The sequence below is a fragment of the Streptopelia decaocto genome (assembly GCF_964273445.1).
Source record: "Streptopelia decaocto genome assembly, chromosome: 1".
Lineage (NCBI taxonomy): Eukaryota > Metazoa > Chordata > Aves > Columbiformes > Columbidae > Streptopelia > Streptopelia decaocto.
This window is the reverse complement of record NC_138663.1, coordinates 159,859,580-159,875,227: the sequence shown is the minus strand read 5'-3', so window position 1 is coordinate 159,875,227 and position 15,648 is coordinate 159,859,580. Positions and strand designations below refer to the sequence as shown.

The 15,648-nt window shown below is 36.2% G+C and overlaps 1 protein-coding gene across 1 annotated transcript in view; it reads left to right on the top strand.

Moving 5' to 3' along the window:
- Nucleotides 1–15,648, top strand: part of GPC5 (glypican 5) — a gene marked incomplete at both ends in the record, with an annotated part of 669,870 nt that overhangs the window by 534,122 nt on the left and 120,100 nt on the right. The window lies entirely within an intron of this gene.

The window sequence follows — 15,648 nt, the reverse complement described above, 5'->3', positions numbered from 1 at the left end:
GGTATTACATACTTTGCCAGGCAGGTGCCTTATCCTGTTGCTCAGCTGTTTTTTCTTGCTCACCTGCTTCTTTTCTTTGGTATGCTGAAAGCAGTCTTTTTCCCACTGTCAAGGTTGTACTTATTCAATGACCAGTAATTAATTGACCATCTGTGGGTTGTTTATAGGTCTAGGTCCTCTGTTTCCAGCTGTATTTTCAAGCCACTTGCTATTATCCCATGCTTAAAATCTACATCGTAACAAGAGACACCTGGTACCAAGCATTAGTTCACACAGCAAGTTCTCATAACAAGGTTAAAAGGTCAGCACAGAATCTTTGCACAGTTGGCATAAGCTTTCATTTGCATTTTCACTGGGTCACTATAGTGTTCCCACTCTCTAAAGTACCACTTCTTTTTTGTTGGATGTGTAGAAGGTAAGAGGTGGGCAAAAAACAGAAGGAAAAAAAACTAAGTCACCTTCACTACCAGTGAGTGCATATCTCTTTGAAAAATTTAAGCAGATGCTGCATCAACATGTCTAATTAGGTCAAAATGTTTCTGGTCAAAAGCACTTTACCTCTGCTATAGGTGAAGACAATTTCTTCAGCCTGAAGTTTTTCTATTCTATACAAGTCATGTATCTTGACTGAGAAATTAAGAAAGACAAACCAGTGTTTCAGAAATGTGGTTTGCGTTCTCAGCTCTCAAAGAATTAACAGATAGTCCTTTGTTCTCCCATTACAGAGAAATTTTGCATTTAAGTGCATATCACATTAGGAAACAGAAGACTTCTGTGGCTTATGCTTTTTCATACAACTGCTTTATTTCTTTTTATTGCTTGGTGGTTAAATAGAAAATAAACTTGCAGCATCCAAAATAGTTGTATTCCAGCACTGATATTTCTGTAGCTATCAATCCAAACTCATTGGCATAAGGCTATGCCTTTCACACAATCATAGAATAATAGAATCATTTAGGTTGGAAAAGACCTTTAAGATTATCGAGTCAAACCAATAACCTAGCACTGCCATGTCAACCACTAAACCATGTATATAAATGCCACATCCACACATCTTTTAAATATCTCCAGGGATGGTGATTCAACCACTTCCCTGGGCAGCCTGTTCCAGGGCTTGACAACTCCCTCCATGAAGAAAATTTTACTGTTATCCAATCTAACCTCCTCCTGGTGCAACTTGAGGCTGTTTCCTCTTGTCCAAATGCTTGTTACTTGGGAGAGGAAAGAGACATCCACCTCATTTCAGCCTCCTTTCAGGTAGTTGCAGACAGCAATAAGGTCTCCCCTCAGCCTCCCTTTCTCCAGGCTAAACAGCCCCAGTTCCCTCAGCCACTCATCAGAATTGTGCTCCAGACCCCTCAAGAGTTTTGTTACCCTTCTCTGAATTCTCTCCAGCATCTCAATGTCTTCCTTGTAGTGAGGGGCCCAAAACTGAACACAGTATTCAAGATCAGGCCTCACCAGTGCCAAGTACAGGGGACAATCACTTCCCTAATCCTTCTGGCCACACTATTTCTGACATAAGCCAGGACGATGTTGGCCTTCTTGGCCACGTGGGCACCCTGCTAACCAACACCCTCAGGTCCTTTTCCACCAGGCAGCTTTCCAGCCACTCTTCCCCAAACCTGTAGTGCTGCCTGGGGCTGTTGTTACTCAAGTGCAGGATCCGGCACTTGGCCTTGTTGAACCTCACACAATTGGCCTCATTCTATCTAATCAACCTGTCCAGATCCCTCTGTATGGCCTTCCTACTCTCCAGCAGATCAACACTCCCACCCAACTAGGTTTCACCTGAGAACATACTAAGGGTGCATTTGATCCCCTCATCCAGATCATTGACAAAGTTCTTAAAGAGAACTGTCCCCAGTACTGAGCCCTGTGGAACACCACTGATGGTCTGCCTGATGGAGTTAACTCCATTCACCACAACTCTTTGGGCCTGACCATCCAGACAGTTTTTCACACTACAAAGAGTACAGCCATCCAAGCCATGAGCAGCCAGTTTCTCCAGGAGAATGATGCTGGAAACAGTGTCAAAGGTTTAGTTCAGAAGTCCCAGGTATGCTGGGTACATTTCTGGGCTGGGCCACAGGGTCTACAGGCGTGTTGGAGAAATGGTCCAAAATCCTGGTGCAGGGTCATGGATTCCCATCAAAGTCTCACAGCTTCTCTGTTTTCTGGGTCACCTCTGGAGCCTCTTCCTCTGGCATCTCTGAGTATTCTTAAGTGTTCTCATTTATAGGGTTGGATAGAGAACAACTCATTGTTAATTAGTCTGATCAAATTGCACTGCCTTTTCCCAATTTGCATTTTCAGTCTACTTGTTCTGGACACGTTTGCACATGATGATTGGCAGGTTATATTTATAGTTTGGCTATCTACCTCGTTGAGCTCACAAAACCAACATTCTGTTGTTTGGGACAGATGGTTGATCATATTTTGTTTACCTCTACTACACCAAAAAGTTTGTTAAATCTCAGGGTCTTTATGCTAACAGTTAAGTTGATCAGGCTAAATTCATGATGACTGCTATACCATCTCACTCCAGTTTGAGGTCTGAGATGTAACACTGGGTAGAAGGGGAAAAGAGAAATTGTTTCTGTACAAAGAATTTTGAAGAAGACCTTTTCTTTTTATTTATTTTCTTTTTATTTCTTTTTATTCTTTTCTTTTTCTGCAGGAGATATATGTGTGCCTTTCAATGAGTTGTGTTTCCACTCTGTCTTCTGCCCACAAACTATTGACAGTTCTCTCAATAAATAGAAAGATTTACTGTAAATAAATCTGTCCATGAAACACTCACTGAATGCGAAGCTTTCTGACAATCAGAGCTCTTTTTGTTATGGGATATATTACTGAAGGTACCATTGCATTTTACGAGACTTGTTCCCAGTTCTTTAATTCTCCAGCTGTTAATACACTTTATGATCAAATGTCAATAAAATGTGAAATTGAACATCTTTTCACTTAATGTTTAAAGAATTAACCTTTATAACCCATGCTTCTTCACTAGTTCCACAGCATTTGAAATGTGCTTCTTATGCTCAACTTTAATCAGGTGAAATATCATTGCTTCAGACCCTTTTCCATTTACCCATGGAGCACATCTGACATGGAAGACTCATATCTTGGTCTCAAAAAGTTTGTATGCATTAACATTAAAAAACAAGAAAAGTTTATTAAACTGTGTAAGAAAGCATACCTTCACTATTTACTTAAATATGTGTGAAAATTAAAAAAAGAGCATACTGATTTTAATTCACGTATATTAGATTTGAAAACAGACCTTTTCTCACAGAACTAGTGTTCAGCAATTGTAAGAAGGATATTTACCAGTTTTGAAAAATAATTATCTTATACATTTGCTTTTAACAGCAAGGAATTGAACTTGGGTATGCAGGAGATCTTTTCTGTGCACCCAAACGCCATTAATATAAATGGCTTTTCCACAACTGCTCCATCTGCTATAACATTTATATTAAAAAATATGTAAAATTAGTTAAATTGATCAGGTAATTCTCTCACATTTTTTTTCCTATTTGCACTCTTTGATGGCTTCATGATGTAAACTGTGATAGTTTAGTGGGAAATGCTCTCATTGTGTCATACTAAATCCAATATGCTTTTTATCAGAGTATAAACAGACCTTTTGACTGTTAGCCTAGAACTCTGGTGGTATCTCTCTTTTTTTTTTTTTTTTTTTTTCACTTAAACATATGGAACATGATTTTTTCTTTTCAGAGTTCAAGATATGTAAAACTGTATGGAAAATAACTGAAGCACTTTCGGTGTGGCCTGTGTGTGGTTTGTGATAAATGTAGTATCTACCAATCCCTAGCAGAAAACATACACTCCATCTTCAATTTCATCCCAGTGGTATGAGGTATCACATCTGGACTATGGGGAGTTAATAAAATGTAGCCATTAGTGTGAAATAGCAGGAACTAAAGAACAGTCCAAGTAGAGTTACGATTTAATCTTCCTGAAAGCTAGAAGATTTTCTATTCATCATTTCTGTACTTATGTGAAATTTGACAGCATTACTTGCTAAATCAATGGGAATTACAGTACCAGGGCAAAAATGGTATAGCTGGACTGAGCAGTAAATATTTTGTTTCCTTCAATTTTTGTGAGGTGAAAGTCTAGTTATAGATTTTAAAACCAAAACAACAGCAAAACATTTACAAATCCACATTTCGTAGAGTCCTGGTTTTATTATATTTCAATGTTACTTCTATTCAAAGACTGATTTCCAGAGAACACCAGTCACCAAAGCTTAAAGATAAATATTAAATTAACTTTTACATTTTGTATGTCTGAAGATGAACAGAAAGGAAAGAGCAAAGGTTGTTTCCTTGTTCTGAAAAAAAGATGAAGAGAGGTCAAAGTTTTGTCACAATAATAGACCTCAACTTAACATAAATTCCACCAGGTATGATTTTTTTTTTTTTTTTTTAGAAGAAAGTATCTTGATGCAAACACAAATTCTACCATGTGTACTGCACTATATGATGGAATGCAGAGATGAGTGGTGCTCCTCAGAGGGGATCAGTATTATTTAAGGTCTTTGTCGGCAGCACGTACAGTGGGATTGAGTACACCCTCAGCAAGTTTGCACATGACACCAAGCTCAACTGTGTGGTTGATGCTCTAGAGGAAGGAGATGCCATCCAGAGGGACTTACGCTAGAGAGGTGGGCCCATGTGAACCTCATGAAGATATACATTCTCTACTTAGTGTATTTATTCTAAGCAGCAGCTATTCTTTCTTCAAAATTCTGAATGATTTGTCATTTAGGTGCTCACAGAACAATACATAATGGAATAATAGAATGAGAGCTCTTGGTTATTTTAGCACAGTCATAAGAAGTACTTTTTCTGTTGTGCATTTGTTTGTTTGTTTTCCTGCTTGTTTATTTTTATTTGTTTGTTTGTTTTTAAATATTCAACATTTGATCTTATAATGTCACATTCTGTGGTTTTAATTCAGATACCAATCTCTCTCTTCAATTAATATTTAATTCCATTTTATCTTTATATAGTTTGAAAATTCTGTTGTGGTTTTTTTTTTTTTTTTTCTGATGAAAGGTTATATTGTGAAAAGCTCAATAACATTTGTGTGCAGAACATTAACGAAAACCTGACACGTATGGGAGTGTTTTCTCAGTATGTAATTTAATAGAATGTATTATTACTGTTGCTATTCAAAAGTGATCATACCCTGCACTGTTGCCATCTAAAACTGCCTTTAAACCCAATAGGGAGAAATGTCCTTTGAGCTAGTAGTCTTCATCATTTATCTTGACTAAACATTTAGATAAAGATTTTAAGCAATTACAGTTCACTTTCTTCTGCAGTTTAAGGCCCCTGGTGATTTCTTGGCAATTTCCATGTGTGCTCTCTGAAGTTTTTTTTCCAGATCTTTCATTAACTTCAGAAATTATAATGTGTGTTTTAGATTAAATTATATGGCATATAATTTACTGCAGATACATAGTGAATATTGGACATAAATGGGTTGTTTTCATAACCTTGACATAAAAGTACATTTCATGCTGGGTTTTTCACTTGTTTTCTTGAACAGTTTCTATTATTTGCATGAAGTTTGAGGATTTTAATATAAACATTCAAACAGCATCCTGATAATCTTTGTGTTGATAATGCCTATCTGAGAGGGTCTAAATTTTATTAGTCTTTCTGCTGAGTTTAGGATCGATTCTGAATTTCATATCATACTTATTTTGTATCCCTGTTGATTATATAATTAGCATTAGAATCTCTATAGCCATGCAAGATGTGAGTTTTAGGTTTGTTAAAAATATGGTAAAGTTTACTTCTGTCACAGTGCAGGGAAATAACACTAAGGAACAAATCCACTTTTATAATAGTAAGTGTGTACATTTTTGTACAAAAGTACACAATGAGAAGAAATTCACTACACTTTTAAACTTTGCAGAAAACTAAGAATATAAAACAATGTTCGAAATAACTTAAATCACATTGTGTTACTGCTCACACAGTATTCAGGAGGTTTATATTTTAAAAATAATTTCATGCCTTCTTTGTGATGAAAATAGCTTGCCTGATTCTTGCAAAAAGGAATTACCTACTGGATTTTACTAATTTGTCTGCAGACATGTCAGAAGCTGAATATTTATAATGGATTTCAAGATAGTTCCATGAGGAAAAACTGCCTTGCAAAGCATTAGGCATCAGGCTGAGTATGCATGTAAGGTAGATTTTCAGTTCCTTAACTAGTCTGTTCTGATACATAAAATTTCCTGGCTGTGAAGAATATGTCACAGGTTTATCAACAAGTGAGCTTGTTCCCTCACCTTCAGTCTTCAAAGTGCTCATTAAGGAATTCTAAAGTTTGAGTTCTATTTTAACTCACCAAGTAGCTAAGCAAGAACATCAGCAAATCAGTTGAAATACCTTGGCTTCAACCTCCTGTATGGATCATCTGAGGAAAGCTTTGTCCACAGTATCACATTTTCCTCCAAATTATTAATTTGCCAGTGTACTTAGGGGGAGTTTGAGCTACAATACTCTTTAGTTTTGGTAGTTTTTTGGGTTTTTGTGTTCTGTTTTGTTTTTCTGGTAAGTTGCGAAAGACCTTGTCCAACTGTTTGAATGAATTGCTGGAAGTGTGTAAAAGGACAGTGATCAGATACATAATACCTGCCTGTGTTTATACTGAACAGGCATAAACTGCAACACAACCAAAATGCAATCTGAAAGAAATCTCTAAATTTAAAACACTTCTGAAACCAAGCCAGAAATTTTTTGTGTGGATTAATGGGAAAGGAAAAAGGCTGGAGGGAAGGCAGGAGGTTCTTGCCATGGTATGGTCCCTGATTCAGAAGGAGTTTTAAGGATGACCAAAGAACTACACGAGAGAGCAGAAGTCATCAAAGCCTATAAGGCAGATTATTTGCTTCCCAGATTTGCTTCTCACCTGTACTGTAGGCTATACTGTCCACAGAGGGACATTTATTCCTCTGGGAAAAGACTGAGTGGCCTTTAAATTATGCACATCCCTCTCTTATTTTCTGGAGGCTACAGAAACAATGTAATTTGCGGGCCAGTGGGTCTTAGACAGACCTTTAACCTTAAAAACCTTTAATCACAATGCTTCAGTATTTGGTGGCCACGACATGGTCTGCTTCTTGCTCCTGTGTTCCTGACACTAGAGAAGGAGGATGGTGAATGGGGATTATATGTCATCTTCTGTGCCTCGTTCATGAATGGGAACACTCTCCCTGAACATGCCTGTTACAGCTTGATAACCCAAAAGCACTCTGGCCTCATGGTTCAAAGTAATCACGCTACAACTTGGTCCTGGGAGCCTCTAGTAGAACAAATATGCCATTTTGCTAATTAGCCGAATACGTGGGAATTGAATTTGTAGGTGTCTATAACAATGAAGAAGAAATACAGCTTACAGACTCATTGCATTCTTGGATGTACTAGGGTTTTTTTCTTAATTTGAAATTGGTTTTGCTCAACTGAATCTTGAGACTACATGCATAGAATGAACTAAATTCACATTGAGACTATAAGCAACAATACATCTCCCACATGGATCTCTAAATTATTGAACACAAAGAAGAATGTTTTGCAACTTTGATTAGGGAATTGTTAATCAGGCCCACAATAGTATGTAGGTCAAAAACCAATTAAAATAGTCTGACTAGAATTTATGATTAGACAACCATTCAAAACACTGCTTATTAAAGAAAAATAAAAAGATGGAATAGATTCATCTATACGAATTATTTTTTGCTGTGCTCTGGATAGAGTATGACAGTTTGAGCAGCAATAAAGCAGTTAAGTTAGCAATCAATTACTAACTTCAGGAACAGAGAAATAGTTTGGCTGATGAAAAGCTTATTCAGCCCTTGACAAATACTTGGCTGTCACAATAGTTTATTTGAAATACCATTGTAGCAACCCCAGCTCTGGCTTTTATTTTTGTATCTTCCAAACAAATAAACTATGTATGGTGTTTTCAGTCAGGCTTTGAAGTTCAATCTGTTCTGGCAAGGCAATGGTACTTCACAAATAGTAAAAGTACAATTCCTGCTGCTACTTATCTAGCAGAACCCTCTACTTATCAAAAAGGGTTGCAAAACAAATGAGCAGTTGGATCTCTGCTAAATGTAAAGTTTTACAAAACTGCACCATTGTGACAATAAAGGAACATAGCAACAATTCCAACACTTCAAAATGCACAAAAATTCCAAAGAAGAAATTATATATCTTATCTGATTTTGATCAACAAAGAAAAGTGACTAGCTTATCTCTTCATCCCATCTTCACTTTTATCTCCAATAAGGATAAACGTTATTTCATTATATTAGGAGCTTGCTGAAAACAAGGCTTTTCCAGTCAAATATGCCCATGTATGCATAAAGCACTTACAATTCTATCTTTGAAATTTAGTAAACGCAATGCATTTCACCTAAAAAGAAAAATAAATAAAAATACATCTTTTTTTGTTTAGTCAATTTTTTTTAAAAGAAAAAAATCAACAAGGAAAGTAACGTTTGGTATTAGGTGACAGGTACTAAAGATGAAACATCCTTTTAAGCTACAAACTGAAACTGAGTTTCAGATAAATCCAGATTAAGAAATCCCAGATGAAAGGCAGACACTGAAGAGATTGTCATGCATGAGGTATACTCAGTTTAACAGGATTACCAATAATTATATGCTCAAGCTCTGAAGAAAATATTTCAGGGGAAACTGAGGGAATCAAGTGGGGGTTGGAAGAACTGCAGGGTACGATGTGTGTCTTGTCTCTTTCTAGTGTAGTATGTTTATTCCTTCGATAAAATTCATCAAGGAAGTGTGTCAGTGTTGCCTTCTGATAGACCTATTGTGGCAGCAAATATGTGAAACTTCAAAAAAGGTTCTGTGTTTTACAGAAATAAATAATCTAAGAGGAAAAGAGATATTATGGGCGGGGGGGAGAAGTGCATGTTTGTTGAGCTTTTAAAAATCATCTTGATAAGCTGTACTATTTTCGTTACTTATTTTTAATGGATATATATACACTTATTCTTAAAACAGAAACCTGAGATATTATAAATATACATGTTCATATCTGAAATAGTTTGGGGACCAAACAAACCTTCAGAAGAAGGCAGCTTCAGTTGAATTATTTAGAAAGTATTGATAGAAGTATTTTTGGACATGGTCCTACAAACACCTTCACAAGATCTGAAAACAGTGCAGCACAAGTGTTTTAATATGCATTATAAACAGAGCAGACACAAATGCGATATAAATGGTGCTGTTACTTCAAGAGTAGAGTATACTGGAAGCTAAAGGAGAGGATCAACAGCATTTGAGCATACTGCTGATAAGGCCCCTAAACTATTTTCTGGCCTTAAAGTCAGAGGGAAAACAGACTTGCTGTGTCCTCCTTTTGTAGCATCTAGCCCTTGACCTCTTCTGACCTTGAAAAAGAAAATTATCTTTTGCTCCTATTGTCTTTTCTAGGGTATAATAGCATAAAGACTGACTTGTAGCTCATCACAATGAGATTTTTCATAGTATGAAACTGAGGATAGGCATGTGTCAGATGTCTTGGATACAGCATGAGGCATGCTGGAAGAGATGAAGGTGCAAAGCCTGCAGACTTCAGGTTGCTCAGAGAACTACTTAGTAAGGTCCCTCAGGAAGAGGCTTATGAAGGTGCTGGGGTCCATCATGTTGGTCGATTTTTAAGCATCACCTCCTAAAAGCACAGGACCAGCCAATTTCAAAATGTTGGAAATCTAGCAGGCATTTTACCATGTGGGAAGCAAATGCAGAGGGCCATATTTACACTTTCAGCTAATTCAGTCATCTCAACTAGCAGGCTAAAGTTCAAGGAAATGGTCAATTTTTTATATCATGTTTCAAGAACTCTGTCTATATTGTCTCTACAGCTATAATGCTTCAGGCAATTCTGAATAGGAGATGGCCTGAGTTATTAGGCATGGTCTTGAACTGGGTGTGATGACTGGCATTTTATGTAAATCCAAGACATGTAGAAATAGAATATGCGTCACACAATTTAAACATGATAGATGCCTGTGTGTATTTGAGAACCTCCTGGTATTTCATTTCTTTTTTAAACATTAAATAATGCTATATAAGCTTGAAAATAGGCAATTTTCATTTTAACGTTCCTCTGTGGTGACTATGAACTTTCCTTTTATGTCCTTCCAGAGACACAGCTGGAGGCCATGTGGACACCCCAGGGCATCTAAAATGGCACTCAAAACCTATTCTCAGGCAACTTAACCCACTCTTGGATTTATTTTATTCACAATTAGAATTTTACAGGAAGTGCCAAACAGACAACAGCAAGCATTATCTCAGAAAATGAGCTATACATCTCTATTGATCCTTTTTCACATATGTACATTTCCAGGGGAAAGGTTTTGGTTGTAACCTCTTGGCCATGTAACTTTTCAAACCAAATTGTGGTTGTCTTTGTTCTCATAATAAAATGAGAGCTGTCAAGTCACACAGAATTCTATTGTTTTTCATTTTATAATATTAACAACAGAAATATTTTTGCTCCCTGAATTTTTTACCATACCATTCATTTCTGCCTTAGCCTACTTAGTTTATTCTTTTTACTGTTTCCTTCTTCAGCATTCTAAACAGCTGGATTTTTTTTTGGTCATTAGTTGTGGCTAATGTAAGAATCCACAAATTACCTTTCTGCTTTTACCAACCAGTTTTGAAAGTCAGCTTGAAGTTTTTCTACAACATTCCTGGAAAATATGTGTAACTATTTCAGAAAGAATTATACTCTCTTTTGTATGTATTATATTTGTGTGTATTATATTCCCTATTTAGACAGCATGGTCTTAATAGGTAAATAGGTAGTGTGACCTGTAACGGTCACAGTATGCACAGACTAAAGGGAAGGACATGAAGAATAGATCGCCTGATTCAGTGGAACCTAATCTTTTAATTCTCACTAATCATATACACGTGTCTGTTGGTTCAGTGAGTTATTAGTCGGAAAAAAATATCAAGGCACAAGCTGTTCAACTTCACTTGTCTTCAGTAAAGTAAGCAATGAGAAAATTTCTCATTCCTTACCATACACTTATTCTTATAAAAGAAACTAGAATTAAAAATTAACCTTGACAAATAAATAGGTATAATCTGTTTTATATTCCAAATGTATGATACAATCCTTACATTTCTGTTGCAATAAATTAGATGCAGAAAACTTTGATTTAAGATTTTATTATCTATAGCTACATTTTATTTTTCAGATAGATGTTACTATAGAGACAAAGCAAGTTAATGTACAGTTCATATTGATATCTCTTCTGAAGTCTGCATGTAGCAAGACTGCATGCTCAGTCAGCTCCAGCAAATGGTGCACATTGAACCTATCTCATGTTGCTAGGTTCCTTATCTAGAAACAGAGGATGGAGATGGAGGCTTTCACTTTTTTTGGCCAATATGTATGGTGGTCTCTAGATTTTTTAATGGAGAAAGGATGGAACTGAGCCAGACAATTTCTCTGGTGTCCATGAGTGAGCCCAGAGAAACACTATTAGTCTTGCCTTTGGTACACGCTTAGAAAATTCATATTTTTGAATGTAGCATATGCACATGTACAAACCCAAAAGGTCAAATTCATCTGGCACTTGCATCTGGCAAATGACAGTGATGCAAATTAAGCAGCTTGGATCCATCTAAATAATATGTATCTTGGGGATACTCTGTAAAAAAAAAAAAAAAATCCTTTCTGCTCACTGTTATGCAAACTCCCAAGTCACAGAATGGTACTATTCTACAGACACTTAAGACTTGCATTTCTGAGTTAGAAAAGCAGGTAGGCACCTGTAGGGATTGAAATAATTTTAGAGGCATTATGAAATAAAATTTTATTTTAATAACTATGAAAGAAGCACAGGCAAGAGTAAGTCACAATGCTACCTGTCTGCTTTAATGTAGTTATTTATACATTTCCAAAAGCTACTATTTGTCATACTAAAAGCCAACATGCTGTTAAAATAATTTTTCTTAATCTGTCGGATGCATGGTATGCTTTATGTGTGCTTTAATAATACACACATTGGAGTGAACTACAGTGCTACAAATATACTGTGAACAGTTATGATACTCGTCTGAAGTTGGTAGGATTCGGTACAAATACCAGCTACAGGCAGCCCACATGGAACCAAGATTTTAACCATTTAAACAGGAGTAAGAACTACGCATCTGTAGCATTGCAGAGTTAACACTGATATGCATTTGGTTGTTACATGAGTACAAACACATCTTTATCCATACTGAGCCACTGTCCTTATTCTTTGTTTCTGGATTTAAGGTACACATCCTTGCAACATTGTTATGCCAGCCATACATACACATACGTTTTTTTCTTTCCCCATGTAATTTTAAATAGGTGTGCATACCCTTATTCACACCAACAAATACAAGAGTGGCTATGAGCCATGGCACATACATTTACAGGATCCAAATGGAAAAACTATGAAGCAGCCACATATACTTAGAAGAACTGTACTGTGTGAGACCAGAGAAATGAAGTGGAAATTATTTTGTACATCATCTGACAGAGTCCTTATACTAACTAATCATTTTTACTTTGTGATATGTATTAAAAATCTGGTAATTATTGTCTAAAAATATAAAATGGCAATGCTTAGAGTAATTAGGTTGAAGGTCTCAGGTTTTTAAGTGTTGAAGATGTGGTAACGTTATTCTTGCAATCTGTTTCTTTTTTTTTTTTTTTTTTTTTTCTTTTACAAGAAAGCTGCCACCACTTGCATATTATAACCATAGAGTTTTATTTTGATATCATGTACCTCTGACAGACCGAAAAGCAGAACATGCTGCTCACTGTAGGCTGAAGTATATACATGCATTTGATGTCTCTCCAGTCATAGCTGCCAATAGCAGATGATGCCTATTGGGTTTAGAAGCAGTTGATTAAATTCATTCATGTTTTTAGAGCCTGTGGTCCAGGTTTCTAGCTGCAGTGTCAGCAGAGTGTGGCCCTGCCATGAGACCTGTGTGACATCTGCCAGCTTTGGGCAGATGCTTTGGTTACTGTGGGGTTAGCGGCCTGTGTTTAGATGCATAAATCCCATCTCTGTCATCAAAACTGTTGCCCTGTTTAGCAAGAAAACAAGAGAGCTTGTGTCCAAAGAATTTTATAGAAGCCAGCTGTAGTGTCCCCATTTTGTTAATTTACACATAAACATAGTTTTTCTTCAAAAGGAATCAAGCTTATAACCCTGAGCTTGTGGGCATATTTTGTTTACTTTTAAGTGTTCTTCAATGAAATATCTCTCTTGAAAGGTTTTGTATGGCAATTTAGTCTTTATCTTTTTCTGAAAGATTTTCTTATAAAGCTTTTTGGTTTCATAGGAAACAAAAAATAATATTTTCATCTCAAGCCATCTTTATGCGTATTAGACTGACAGAAACTCATCTTTGCTTTAATAAAATGCTGATCAAGACTGTTCAATGTCCAGCTCTCATGTAGCCACATCCAAACTGCACAGTGTTTCCAAAGGACCCACTGACAGCAAGATGAGAATCCCACACTGATGTGCTTGAGAAACAGAGGAGGGGCAACATATGATCGAGAAAACAAGGAATGTTGCTGAGTGTAGGAAAGTCCGCAAAGTCATTGTACACCAATGTACACCATTGTACACCAATGTACAGCCCCTGCAGAGGGAGCTGAGGCTGTAAGCTTAGACACTATAATACTACAAAGCTTAATGTTTTGTAGACATCACTTTAACACCAGTCAAATTTTTGTTTGGTGTGGTAACTTGCATTTCAATGCTTCTCTTGTCCCTATATTTCCAAATTATTATTTCTTGTGCAAGCAGTTCTGTGTATCACTGGATATATTATCAGAAATCCTGAAAATACGTACAATTGGAGAGTGCTGTAGTGTCTTAGTATCTGTGAAAACTATGCTGTATTTAAGTATTTTTGTGTTTAAAACCATATAAAGAACAGAGAAAATACATAGTCATTGCACAGTACAAGACTTTTTATTGTGAATATCTGCATATGTGTTTAACAATACTTGCACGAGAACAAACATTTATCAACTACTCAGGATTAATTTTAAGGGTAAATTAGAAGATTCCTTTCTGAACAATCAGGTTCTGAAACAACCTTCTCATCAAATTAGCAGAGTTAACAAAGGCAGTTGGTTTTAAAAAGAGTGTAGATGTTTTTCAGACTGAGTAATGTAATTACACAGGTGTGTAAAGTACAGAAATCGGTGACTCAGGACATGTCCTCTGCAATTATTTTGCTAGGCTTATGTACATAAATGGCAAATAGATTTATCTTTGGATGTCAGTGTTTGCAGGGTCAGAGATTAAAGAGTTATTAGATTGTTCATGTTATAGGAAGCCTACTGTCTTCAAGAATAAACTGACAAATTTCTCCTTGATTGTGTACGTAGATTCTCTCTCATTACATTTTGTAAGATACTTTGCAAGATGCTTGCAGAAAAAAAAAAAAAGAATTATATAAAAGGTTAACACAATGCCTATTTTTAACTTCACATTCCTAGGAAAAAATGGCAATTTTACTGTATTCGTTATGATCTGAAACCAGATAAATAATGAATAGTTCAAGTGATAATTACCTTATTTCAATATTTACAGAAAACTGGCACTTCATCATCATCAAAGCACATTGAGAATTGTCTTATTATCTACTAAGTGCCTGGTTTCTATAAATATTGAAATTTGGTAATTATCTCTAGCACTATTTCTTCCTTATCTACTTTTTTTTGGCATTGAGCAAATAGAAATATCATTTAGTCATTAATATTTTCCAAATACATATCTGGTTTCTTTTTAATTAGAGTGCATAAGTAGGGAAAGTAAGTTGCAAAATAAGGTCAATGAAATTGAGCGAAATGTCTTTGTATCAGAGGCATCCACAAGAATGTAGCAACACCATGTTATTCAAATATCTGGATTTACCCTAAGTCCATTCCTAAAAAGAGAGGCCACGTTACTAACAATAAGAGAGTCCAATTGCCAAAAAGAAGCCATTGGCATATATTCATCATGAAATGAAAACCTCTTTTTCCTCCTCAATGCATGTTTGAGGGTCAGGAAAAAATATAACATTGCCATAAGTCATTATCCTTTTCAAGTCTACTTGCGAGGTGGTACACAGGACCAGACCAAATCTGTCTGTATGTTGCAATAGTGTTTTTCCCTCATATTAGTCTATGATTACACTGATCTGTACCTCAGATAATCAGGAAGAATTAATCCGTAATAGAAAATGCGTGGAGACCTTTTAAACTGTCATCCTCCATAACACACTGTTAAAACCCAAGAAATGGGACATTGCAAAAGGAATTTTGTATGGATTTAAGGGAACAGTCCATACCCTGGAGATGGGGTACAGGCTACTCCATATCGGTATTAGCTGCAGTTTGTTGCATTCAAAGAAAGGAGGTATCAATAGATCCACTCAGTGCCCTAACTTCAAAGTCTCTTGTTTTGTCAATGGGTTTGGAACTGCTATGGAGTCTAGCTCTAGTCTGGAAGAATCTTTAGCTAGGTCTGTACTAGTATATAAATCAGGGCCTGAGAACAGGCTCAAGCAC